This window comes from Nyctereutes procyonoides, unplaced genomic scaffold (assembly GCF_905146905.1).
Source record: "Nyctereutes procyonoides isolate TBG_1078 unplaced genomic scaffold, NYPRO_anot_genome, whole genome shotgun sequence".
Taxonomy (NCBI): domain Eukaryota; kingdom Metazoa; phylum Chordata; class Mammalia; order Carnivora; family Canidae; genus Nyctereutes; species Nyctereutes procyonoides.
In genome coordinates, this window is record NW_026575122.1 from 15,258,773 (window position 1) to 15,271,884 (window position 13,112).

At 35.1% G+C, this 13,112-nt stretch overlaps 1 protein-coding gene and 1 pseudogene across 7 annotated transcripts in view; one reads left to right on the forward strand and one right to left on the reverse strand.

Annotated features, from left to right (window-relative positions):
* Nucleotides 1-13,112, forward strand: part of LRBA (LPS responsive beige-like anchor protein) — a 732,259-nt gene that overhangs the window by 55,201 nt on the left and 663,946 nt on the right. The window lies entirely within an intron of this gene.
* LOC129516772 (Y-box-binding protein 1-like) lies at nt 10,003-11,124 on the reverse strand (annotated as a pseudogene).

Below are 13,112 nucleotides of genomic sequence, written 5' to 3' on the forward strand. Positions count from 1 at the left end.
CAGTGAGAGCTTCATCTAGGTTAATATATTTTTCATTTCAATGGAAACAATTAATCCTATGTTACACCTTACATGAGTTACTTACTTTTTTTAATTGAACTTTTTATTTTGAGATAATTGTAGATTCATATGTAGTTGTAAGAAATAATATAGAGAGATCCCTTGTACCCTTTATGGTCTTTTCCCCAGTGGGAAAATCTTACATAATTATAGTACAATATTAACATCAATACAATCAATGTACATTGATTTCCATCACATAAAGATCTGTCCTGTTGTCCTTTTATAGTCACATCTGTTTTCCTCCTGCTGTACTTTTCTTTAACTCTTGGTAAACACCAGTTTTCTAGTTATATAATTTTGTCTGTTCAAGAATATTATATAAATGGAATAATTTACTATTTTTATTTCTTGTGTTTTCAGCACAGTTCTCTGGAGATTCATCTAGATTGTATTATCAATGTTTTTTTTTTCCTTTTTATTGTTGAGTAGTATTCCATGGTGTGAATATACCAGTTATGTACCTCTTTATAGGACATCTGATTTGTTCTCCTTTATTTTGGCTATGATGAATTAAGTTGCTGTAAACATTTGGGTACAGATTTTTGTGTGAATAAGTTTTCATTTTTTGGGGAAATGCAAGATGTGTATTTGTCAGAAGGTAGAGTAGTTTTTTATTTAGTCTTTTTTAGAGAAACTGCTACTCTTTTTTCCACAGTGACTCTGCCATCCTAGATTCCTACCAGCAACATATGAGTGATTCAGTTTCTCAGCATCCTTGCTAGTATTTGGTTTTGTCACTTTTTAAATTTTGGACATTATGATAGATGTGTATCTATTTTGTATTGTGTGTCTAATGACATTGTGGTTTTATTTTGCATTTCTCTAATAGTTAATGACATTGAATGTATTTTCATGTGTTTACTTGTATGTGTTTTAGGTAAAACTTGTGTTGCCTTTTGACATATGGATATTTTATTCTAATCTGATTAGATTTTTTTGGCAGTTAAAAATTGAGAGTTCTTTATTTAATTTGGATATTGTCCTTTGTCATATATGTACTTTAAAAAATTTTCTTCTAGTTTTTAGCTTGTCATTTCATCCTCTTATCAGGATCTTTTGGAAATCAAAGGTTTGATAAAGTCTGATTTATTGGTTTTTCCTTTTATGGACTTTGGTTTTGATGTCAAGTGTAAGGATGCTTTGCCTAGTTTAAAATCCTGAAGATTTTCTCCTGTGTTTTTTTCTAAAAGTTTTATTTTTTACCTTTAAATCTACAATTTATATTTGTTTTTTGTGTAAGGTATGCTACTTAGGTGATGGTTCATTTGTTCATTTATGGATATCTGATTACTCTAGCACTCTTTATTGAAATTCCTCCATTGAATTGCTTTTGTACCATTGTTAGAACTCAGTTGAGCATATCTGTGTTGGTCTACTTGGGTTCTCTATCCTGTTGTATTGATTTATGTGTCTGTTTCTCTGGTACTACCTCATAGTGTTAGCTACTGTAGCAATATAGGTCTTGAAATTGGGTAAACTGATTTTCCCACTTTATTTTTTTCAAGATTGTTTTTGCTATCCTAGTTCCTTTGCTTTTCAATATCAATTTTAGAATAATCTTTCTATATATGCAAAAATCTTGCTGAGTTTCTAATAGTTGTATTCTATCTGTCTCTCAGTTTGGGGAGAATTGGTATCTATATGATGAACACATTATGTCTCTACATTTATTTAGGTTTTCTTTTAGTTTTTTAAATCATCATTTTGTTGTTTTCAGCATCCAAGTCCTGCACATGTTTTGGTAGATTTGGTAGAAATACATCTAAGTATTTCAAAGGTTTTTAAGTGATTATAAATAATACTGTATTTTTAATTTCATTGTCCACATATTAACTGTTAGTAAATAGAAATGAATACAGATGATTTTTTTAATGACTGATTTTTTTTATAGGTTCTAACCTGTGATCTTGCTGAACTCAGTTATTAGTTCTAGAAGGTTTTTTGTTAAATGTCTTTGGATTTCTATATAATCATGTTACTTGTAAATAGAGGCAGTTTGTTTCTTCCTTCCTAATCTACATGAATTTTCTCTTCCTGCCGATTATGGAGTTGGTTGGAACTTCCAGTGCTGTGTCAGGAGTGGTGAGAGTTTACATTCCTGATTTAAGGGTAAAGCATTCAGTTTTCTATTGTAAATTATTATGTTGTGTATTTTATGTAGATACTCTTTATAAACTTTAAGAAGTTTCCCTCTCCTATTCTTTTGAGAGGTGTTTTTTTTTTTTTTTTTTTTTTTTTTGAGTTGGTGTTGAATTTTGGTCAAATGCTTTTTTTTTTTTTTTGATCAATTGATATTATCATGTGTTTTTTCTCCTTTAGCCTGTGAATATGGTGGGTTACATTGATTGGTTTTTGGATACTGAAATAACATTGTATCCCTGGAATAAAATCCATTTTGTCATGGCATTTAGTTCTTACGTATTATTGAATTCTATCTGCTGTTATTTAAAAGATTTTTGCATTTATATTCATAAGGGATATTGGTATATAGTATATTTGTTTTACTGTCTTTGGTTTAGTATCAGTTATAGTAGCTTTATGAAATGAATTGAGGACTGTAAAATTAGTGTTAATTTTAAAGATTTGATAGAATTCTGTAGTAAAACAATATGAACCCTGAGAATTATTTTTTGAGAGTTTTAAAATTATGAATTTAATTTCTGTAATAGTTATAGCAATATTTATTTTTTTATTTTTTATTTTTTTATAAATTAATTTTTATTAGTGTTCAATTTACCAACATACAGAATAACACCCAGTGCTCATCCCGTCAAGTGTCCCCCTCAGTGCCCGTCACCCATTCACCCCCACCCCCGCCCTCCTCCCCCTCCACCACCCCTAGTTCATTTCCCAGAGTTAGAAGTCTTTATGTTCTGTCTCCCTTTCTGATATTTCCCACACATTTCTTCTCCCTTCCCTTATATTCCCTTTCACTATTATTCATATTCCCCAAATGAATGAGAACATACACTGTCCTTCTCCGATTGACTTACTTCACTCAGCATAATACCCTCCAGTTCCATCCACGTTGAAGCAAATGGTGGGTATTTGTCATTTCTAATGGCTGAGTAATATTCCATTGTATACATAAACCACATCTTCTTTATCCATTCATCTTTCGATGGACACCGAGGCTCCTTCCACAGTTTGGCTATTGTGGACATGGCTGCTAGAAACATCGGGGTGCAGGTGTCCCGGCGTTTCATTTATAGCAATATTTAAATCATCTATTTCATATTGAGTAAGTGTGGTAGCTTGTGGTTTTTGAGGAATTGGCTTATCTGTATTGTTAAATTATCTGTTGTAAGTTGTTTGTAGTATTCAGTTATTCATCTGTAGGATCTGTTGTGATATTTCCCATTTCATTTCTGATGCTGGTAATTTGTGCCTTTTTTCCATGTTATTTTTCAGTTCTCCTAAATTTTCTCAATTTTAATGATTTTTTTCAAAAAACTAGTTCTTTATTTCATTGATTTTTTTTCTATTTTTTTCTTTCAGTTTCATTAACTTCTCTTGTATTTATTATTTTCTTCCTTCTGCTTGCTTTAGATGTATTTTAATCTTCTATTAGGTTATTTTTTTCTTATTTTTTAAGTAGGCTCCATGCCTCATGTGGAACCCAGTGTGAGACTTGAACTCACAACCCTGAGATCAAGACCTGAGTTGAGATCAAGAGTCAGATACCTAACTGACTGAGCCACCAGGCACCCCATCTTCTATTACAGTCTTAAAAGGGAAGTTTAGATTATTGATTTGAAACTTCTCCTATTTTTCTAATATATACTTTTAGTACTGTCAGTTTCTCTTTCATTATTGCTTTAGCTATGGCCTATAGATTTTGATACATTGTATTTTTATTCATTTATGTGTTTAAGTAGGCTCTAAGCCCAATGTGGCTTGATTTTTATGATCTGAGATCAAGAGTCTCATGCTCTACCAACTGAGCCAGCCAGGTACGTCTTTTGTTCTTTTATTTTAATTCAGTTCTTAATACTTGTTTTTAATTTCCTGGAGACTTGGCTTTTTGACCCATCAATATTTTATTTTATTTTATTTTATTTTATTTTATTTTATTTTATTTTATTTTATTTTATTTTATTATTTTATTTTATTTTATTTTATTTTATTTTATTTTATTTTTTTATTTATTTTATTTTATTTTATTTTATTTATTTTATTTTATTTTTTATTTATTTTATTTTATTTTATTTTATTTTATTTTATTTTATTTTATTTTATTTTATATTATTTTATTTTATTTTAATTTTTTTAAAAAATTTATTTATTTATGATACACACAGAGAGAGAGAGGCAGAGACACAGGCAGAGGGAGAAGCAGGCTCCATGCCGGGAGCCTGACGTGGGACTCGATCCCGGGACTCCAGGATCGCGCTCTGGGCCAAAGGCAGGCACCAAACCGCTGAGCCACCCAGGGATCCCCCTTTGATCCATCAATTTAGAATGTATATTTTAGTTTCCAAATGTTTGGAGATTTTTTTCTTGATATCTTTATCATTCTGTTACTGGTTTCTAGTTTTATTCTACTGTAGTCAGAGAACCCAGTGTAATGATTTCGATTCCTTTAAATTTATAGAAGTTTGTGTGAATGTCCCAGGATGTAGTCTGTTTTGGCATATATTTCATGGGTACTTGACAATAATATGTATTTTGCCATTGTTGGTTTGAGTCTTCTTTTTTTTTTATTTAAAGATTTTTTATTTTTTATTTCTTTGAGAGAGAAAGAGTAGATGAGCACAAGTGGTGGAGGGGCAGAGGGAGAAGCAGGCTCCCTGCTAAGCAGAGAATCTTATGCAGGGTTCCATTCCAGGACCCTGGGATCATAACCTGAGCCGAAACTAGACACTTAACTGACTAAGCCATCCAGACATCCTTGAGTCTTCTTTAAGTGTCAGTTCTTACTGGTTAATGATGTCGAGTTCTTCTAATTCTTGCTGATTTTCTATTTACTTGTTCTGTCAGTTAGTGAGGGAGAGACATTTATTTTTATAACATAATGATACTTTCCTCAAGGTGGAGGAGAGCCCCACAGGAAAGATCATGAGTTTGGGTGGAAGACACTGATGTGTACAGACACATACTGATGTATACATACATACATACATACATACACACACACACACACACATCCCTACAGGAAATAAGCTTTGGGTACTTTATTTTTGTTTACTTATTTTTTAAATTAAATTCAAGTTAGTTAACATATAGTGTAGTATTGGTTTCAGGAGTAGAATTTAATGATTCTTGATTTATGTACAACACCCAGTGCTCATCCCAGCAAGTGCCCTCTTTAATGCCTATTACCCATTTACCCATTTGTGTCCGTCTACTCACTTCCCCTCCAGCAACCCTTAGTTCTCTATCATGAACTCTCTTATGTTTGCTCTTCTGTTTTTTTTTCCTTCCTTTCCCCTATGTTCATCTGTTTTGTTTCTTAAATTCCATGAGTGAAATCATTATTTGTTTTTCTCTGACTGACCTATTTTGCTTAGCCTAATACACTCTGTTCCATCCACTTTGTTGCAAATGGCGAGATTTCATTCTTTTTCTTTCTTTCTTTCTTTCTTTCTTTCTTTCTTTCTTTCTTTCTTTCTTTCTTCTTTCTTTCTCTTTCTTTCTCTTTCTTTCTTTTTTTTTTTTTTACCTAGGCAGAGGGAGCCAAAGGCAGATACTCAACCACTGAGCCACTCAGGTGCCCCGGCAAGATTTCATTCTTTTTAATTACCAAGTAATATTTCTGTGTGTGTTACCACATCTTGTTTATCTATTCACCAGTCAGTGGACATTTGGGGTCTTTCCCTAATTTGTTTATTGTTGATATGCTGTTATAAACATTGTGGTGCATGTGCCCCTTCAAATCAGCATTTTTTTATCCTTGGGACAAATACTTAGTAGTGCAGTTGCTGGGTTATAGGGTAGTTCTACTTTTAACTTTTTGAGGAACCTCCATACTGTTTTCCAGAATAGCTCACCAGTTTGCATTCCCACCAACAGTGTAAGAGGGTTCTCCTTTCTCCACATCCTCTTGAACATCTGTTGTTTTCCAGAGTTGTTAATTTTAGCCATTCTGACAAGGTGTAAGGTGGTATCTCATTGTGGTTTTGATTTGTATTTCTGCTTTGGGTACTTTCTTTTTTTAAATTTATTTATGTTTTTTAAAAAAGGATTATTTGAGAGAGAGAGAGAGAGAACATGCAGAGCCAAGTGCGCCTTGTACAAGCAGGGGAGGTACAGAGGGAGATGGAGAAGCAGGCTCCCTGCTGAGCAAGGAGCCTGAGGGACAGGGGGCTCAATCCCAGGACCCTGGGGTCATGACCTAAGCCAAAGGCAGACGCTTAACTGACTGAGCCACCCAGGCACCCCAGTGTTCAAAGATCTTAATTGGAAAAATGTATGTTATTAATCTTGACATGGTAAAAGTAGTAAACTTATAAATAACTGAAGTCCGGGAAGAAGAGCTGGAAAGATGTGTGAGTGCATATTACATTTGATGGCTCTTACAAATGACTTGGGTTATTATAATAAGGATTTTTAGTGTTTTGTTTTTAAGCATTTTTGAGCCAATTGAGTGTAATAGACAAAGGACACCGCTCCTTCAAAAAATTAGACAAGATGGAGCTATGAGGTCATAGAGGTAGAATGCTGCTGGTAAAAGTCTCAGCTATTAGGGTTTAGTATGTCTAGTCTGAGTCGAGTAAATAACTGATCATATTTAATGTACTACAGTTATTATTGTTTGATAACATGTACTCTGTTTCCCAAAAAATATTCTACAAAATACAAATTCTAAGTTTATGTAGGGAAAGAATTCTCTGGTCATATGGGTCAAGTGAAGTTAAACAGGATTCTTTACTTCAAGCCTTTATGTGTAGTTTGAATTTTTCAGAGGGGCTATAGTGTGTCGTTTCCTCCCCACTTGCAAATTGATTTGACTTGGATGGGATTATACAAAGTACCATTCTTTCACAGGGACTATTGGATATGTTGTTGCATAATTGGCTGATGTACTCTGATCGGTTCTCTTAATATGATTAATAAGTGGAGGCTTAAGGTGGGCACTTAGCTGGATCAGTGAAGCATGCCACTCTTGCTCTTGGGGTTGTGAATTCAAGCCCCATGTTGAGTGTCAATATTACTAAAAAAAAAATTAAAAAATAGAGGCTTAAAAGAAGAATACACAACAATATTGACCTTATTACTTGCTCTTAGGTTAAAAAAAGGTAATTAAATTTAATAAGAGGTCTTTTTTTTTTTAGTGCTTAAAGAAGATTTATAGTAAAGAATAGAGCAAACAGGATATACAAATACCCTCAGCTTAGACTAAATTTACTTTTGGTTACAAATTTTTTTATACGTAGAGTTACATGCATAGTTTTATATACATACATACATGTTATTGTATACATGTATAGAATTAAAAATACAGTCCTTATTTTTTCCTTATCTTTTTAAACTTTGTTTTATCTTCTGTCTGTTTCTCTACATAGCCGATTTCTCTTCTGCTTTCCTACAAGGTGAACAGTGTTGATAGCCATGTGGGAAGTCTTCTGTATCTTATGGACCTATAATCCAGTAGATCAAGTATACTGACAGTTGTGTGTAATAAAGGAGTTCTCAGCTAGTTTAGTGAAGGTAGGAAAGGGGAAGAGGAACAAACTTAAGAAATTTTAGGAGATAGAATTAGCAGCATTGAATTAATTGAACATTGTATGTAGGAGGAGCAGAGTTGAAGATGATATAGTTTCTACCATGTGGGTAGGATTACCAACTAGGGCAGCAATCATAGCAGGATTAAGGAAAAGACAATCAGTTATGCTTTGGCCATGTTTATTTTGAGGCAATATGTGTGGATGTCTATAAGCAGCGGGATACGTGAGTTAAAACTAAGTTGAGCTATAGTAGTATCTGGAAGTCTTTCTGATGTGAAAGAGCAGGTATTGCAGAAATAGAATGATGAGATAGCTTGAAGCTATAAGAATTATGTTTAGAGTAGGTTGTTGACATTTTCAGTTTTTCAGGTAAGATAATTTCATGATTTAAGGTGTAGTCCTAGTGAGTAGGGTAAGGTTGAAAGTAATTGGATTTAGGAGATCTAGGTATTAGAAACCATATTTCAGGCATTAGATACATCATCTGTACGGAAACTGAAATTTAGCAAGATTATAATAGATGAGAAGAAATGGAAAATTGTGACTGAGATCCCAGACTCTTTAGTGAGTAAAGGGGAGTCAGTTAAGATACATTGATAAGGAGTGATTCAGTGATTCAGGGTGGTAAGGTTGGATTGATTGTGTGAACCTCCAAAGATAATGAGCTTTCTCACAAAGGTGGAAGAGTAAATGGTCTGGAAGCAGAAACAAAATTAGGAGAATCTCAACCCTACTTTTCATTGTCTTGTCCAGTGGAGGGTTAAAGAACTAGTAACTTTAAAAGGAGAGAGGTTGTATGGTTGTACCCTCCGTGGTGCGTCAGGTTTCAGTTAAGCACGCTTCTGAAAGGTGAAGATTGTAGGTCATTTGTATACCTTGGAGGTATATCTAAGGTATTGGGAAAGGGTCATGGAGTATAAAGTAATGGTGATTGTAGTCAGCAGAGGTAGTGTGTCAGTTAAATTAATAATAGTAAAGGGATGATTGTATGAGAGAGTTATAATGAAACATTGAGGAATGAGGTTATATATTGTTTGGTATTGAAGAGTTTAAAGGAATATAGTCATGTAGTTTAAAATGATAGGAAAAAAAAAAAAACTGGGGCAGCCCCCGTGGCGCAGCGGTTTAGCACCACCTGCAGCCCAGGGCATGATCCTGGAGACCCTGGATCGAGTCCCACGTCAGGCTCTCGGTATGATGTCTGCTTCTCCCTCTGCCTGTGTCTCTGCCTCTCTCTCTCTCTCTCTCTCTCTCTCTCTCTCTCTCTGTCTGTCTCTATGAATAAATAAATAAAAAAAAACTTAAACCCAGTTTTATAAAAAAAAAAAGAAAAAAAACCCCTGGAATGTAAAACTTTTTGTGGATCAAGATTTCAGAATGGATGATATCACATAATGAAGAAGGGACTTAGAAATTACAATGATAAAATTACAACAGAAAGAGGTGTCATTTTTAGCTTACTTTGATGTTAGTTTGGTGTATTACAGAAGGGTAATATTTTAAGTGTATGCTTTTTTAATTTGTGTATTAGTAGCGTGTTGACAGTTCACCTAGGGAGAAGGACCAGAAGAGGACAGCTTTCCTATCGCTACCAGATGAAAATACTATTATTATTATTATTATTATTAATTTAAGACATTAATTTAAGCTGCTTGCCCTTTGTTGACTCTTCTGAAAAAAATCAAGTTGTACAGTTTTATTACAAATTAAAAATGAGGTTCTTAAAAATCTCAACTTGACCATATGTGAAACAATTTAAAAACCTTTAAGGGTATATTGAGAAAAACTAGGTCTTTTTTTTTTTTTTTTTAAAGATTTTATTTATTTAATCATGAAAGACACACACAGAGAGAGAGAGAGAGAGAGGGGCAGAGGCACAGGCAGAGGGAGAAGCAGGCTTCATGCAGGGAGCCTGACATGGGACTCGATCCTGGGTCTCCAAGATCTTGCCCTGGGCCGAAGGTGCTGCTAAACCACTGAGCCACCTGGGCTGCCCCACCCCCCTTTTTAAACATGTTTATCATTACAAAACGGACACATCTTTAGATAAAAATAATAAAAACTTCATGCCGCGTAATGTAGTTGGTTCTGTTTGTCTAGCCACTTGGCAAAAAGCATGTACTTAAGGTCTTCAGCTCCAATCTTTTGTTCATTTCTTCAGGAATTTCATATTCATTTCTTTTTGTTGGAGGACTGAACTGGATAATAGTATAGATGGTAAGCCACCATTTACTCAACCCAGGCCTGCTCAACCTCAAGAGCAGATGAATTCTCAGCTGGTGGATAGGCTGCTTTTGTCTCTGCCATGGTGGTGGTTAGGGTTTTCTGGGTATCTGTGTGGGTTATTGAAATTGCAGAGGTACTGATGTTGAGATGGCTGCTGACTTTGGGTCTCATCTCCTTGATTTTCCGTATCTTCTTCATTGCCACGTTCTCTAGGCTGTCTTTGGTGAAGAGGACCCCAGCAGGATTATGGTATTTAACCCCCATACGTATTCTGTCTCACTGGTCAACCTTGTTTTGCACCCTGCTGGTCAGCTCCCTCTAACACTTCTCCCTGCACAGGAGGGTTGGAAGACTGTGGTTGGCCCCCTTCGGGTCTCCACATGTAGTTAGTGGGAACCATTGCTAGCAACAGGGCTGGTTCATTGAGGCCTGGCCTTCGGGAGCACTCTCCCAGCTGTCCTCACTCTCACAGTTTTGGTCATTCTCTGGGTAATTGCTGGGAGGACCCCTGCGAAGGATAGTGTGGATAATGGTTATGGTTGCTGCATATTTACTGCCTTGCACTGTAGCTCTACCAGAGCCTTTGACATTTGCTGCCTCCACATCCTTTCCTCCTTCAACATCAGACTCCACAGTCTCTCCATCTCCTACACTGGGAAGATATTTATTATTTTTTTAAGGTTTGATTTATTTATTCATGAGAGACATAGAGAAGCACAGACACAGGAAGAGGGAGAAGCAGGCTCCATGCAGGGAGCCTGACATGGGACTCTGTCCCGGGTCTCCAGGGTCACACCCTGGGCTGAAACCAGCGCTAAACCACTGAGCCACCCTGGCTACCCACGAAGGTACTTCTTTATGACAGTCTGGTGAACAAATCCATCTTCCTCAGTGTCGTTCCTGTTGAAACCATATCTGTTTTTTATACTGAACTATCTAATGTGCCCAAAGCCTTCTTTGTGATAATTTTGCTGTCCCTTCCCACAGGCGCGTGAGGATGTGAGTCCACGTAGGCTCCTCCTCTGCTCCTGGAGGTGTCTGGCTTGGTCTGCACAGCAGAAGGTGGGGGCAGTGGCCTTGCTGCCTGGGTTAAGGTCATAGTGATGGGCCAGCAGTCGTAGCTGCACCCCCTCACAGTGTGCGATGGTAACTGCGTGGGCAGCGCCATGGTGGAACTCAGAGCTCTCTTGGGTATGTTCTTCGCTCCTGCTAGGGCTCGAACTTGAAGATACTGTTCTTGAAGTGAGAATTTTAATAGCAGGTGAAAGGAAGTTCTTATATCCTCATCTCAGAGGATATGCATTAATTGAGATGTATAGTAGTTCATTTAATCATCACAACAACTTTAGGAGATGGGTGCCATTTTCACCCTAGTTCTACAGATGAGGAGGTGAGCCATAGAGAGGGGACTATCCTGCCCTTGGCCTTACACTTGGTAACTTGGTAGAACCAGAAGTCAAGTCCAGTCTTGCTCCAGAGGATATGCTCTTTAACCACTGTTCTCCTAAGAGGAACTATGTTTCTGAAAACTCTAAAGGTTTAATTGTTTATGGTTAAGGATCTTGAACAAATATAGTTTGGGAGTGACCCATGAAAGTATTTTACTCTCATTAAAATTAAGACATCACATTAAAAGGTAAATAATATTTTACTTATCTGTCATTGGTGATACTTGATACTGTGTATCTGTTTTCTGTTTTACATCCTTATTGTGTAGCTTTCTTTCCTCAGTTATGAAGGGGTATATCAATTGCATACAATTTGATTTTTGTGAGTAATGCATAAACTAAGAAGCATTATTTTTTCATGTCTGATATTCCAGTGCATACTGAGAGGATTAAAATTTCTTATTTTTTCCCCCCTTTGATTTAAAGAAAATATATACTTACTTTGAAACATGGAAATGTGTTATAAATGTATATAATGTATGATTTTGAAAGTAAAATCTTTTGTAGCCCTGTCTTCCAAGATAATCACCACTAATAGTCTAATGTATATTCCTCACGCTTTTTCTATGGACATTCTGTCATAAGTAATGCATAAATATGATATGTGTAAGTTAGGGGTATATAAAATAGACCTTTGGCTGATTGGGAAAATCCTTATGAGGGTGAAACCAAATATCACTATCTTTGAAGGAATTTTGGAGATAAGAGAATACTTGTAAAACTTTATAGAAAATTTAAATTTTATTGAAAATTTCTTATTGAACATTTCAGTGAATTTTTGTACATTTCGTATTTAATTCAGAGAATACTTTCTGGCAGTGTGGAATAGTACATTGCTCTTGTGGTCACTGAATGCATATTGGTAAGCTTCTCTTTCAGCTGATATTGACTGAGGAGTAAGATATTATATTGGCTGACTTTCAATAAAAGGTTGTTGTAAAGACTGATGGTTATGTTGCCATCAACATATTGAACTTTCTTTTCTTACCTTCTTCACAGTAAGGTAAAGCCTTACTGTGTTTGCTCAATGTTAGGAATGATCTTAAATTATAAGTAAGCTAATCTCTTACTATTCTGTATTTTGTTATTTATTACTTATATACAGTAAAACTCTGCCATAATAGGACAGGTGGAGTCTAAAAATTCAGTTGTGTAAAATTTAGGATGGGGTTATCTCAAGATTAAATTCAGTAATTTTTGTGTTTTAAAAAGCACAAAAGTAAAATAACTGAAATTTAGTGTTATACACAGCTGAACTGAGAAAGTGAAATGATTAGGAGGCATTTTCTCATACTTTTCTCCTCCATTCATTGAAGTTTATTCTACCACTTGAGATTTTTGATGGCAGAGAGTGGGGCAGAAGACAGTACCCAGTTGTTTGAATTCATTTATCACAGTCTTTTACCCTATTTGTAAACACTTTTTTTTCTTTAAAAAAAGAATATAATGTTTTTCCTGCAGTTTTTTAAACTCATATTAATGACAGTCTGTTTTCCTATTATTTAGCTATTTGTGTTCTCAATTATTTTTGTGTAATTAATCAGTAGTTTTCTTAAAATTAGTTAATATAGCATTTAACTCTTACAGTAAGAAATACACATTTTTTTCCTCAGGTGTTTGATAGAGTTTAATATATAATACATAGATTTTTACCACAAAATGGCTGTGTTTGAGAGTGAATGTATTAAGTCCAAATGACTCGTCCTTT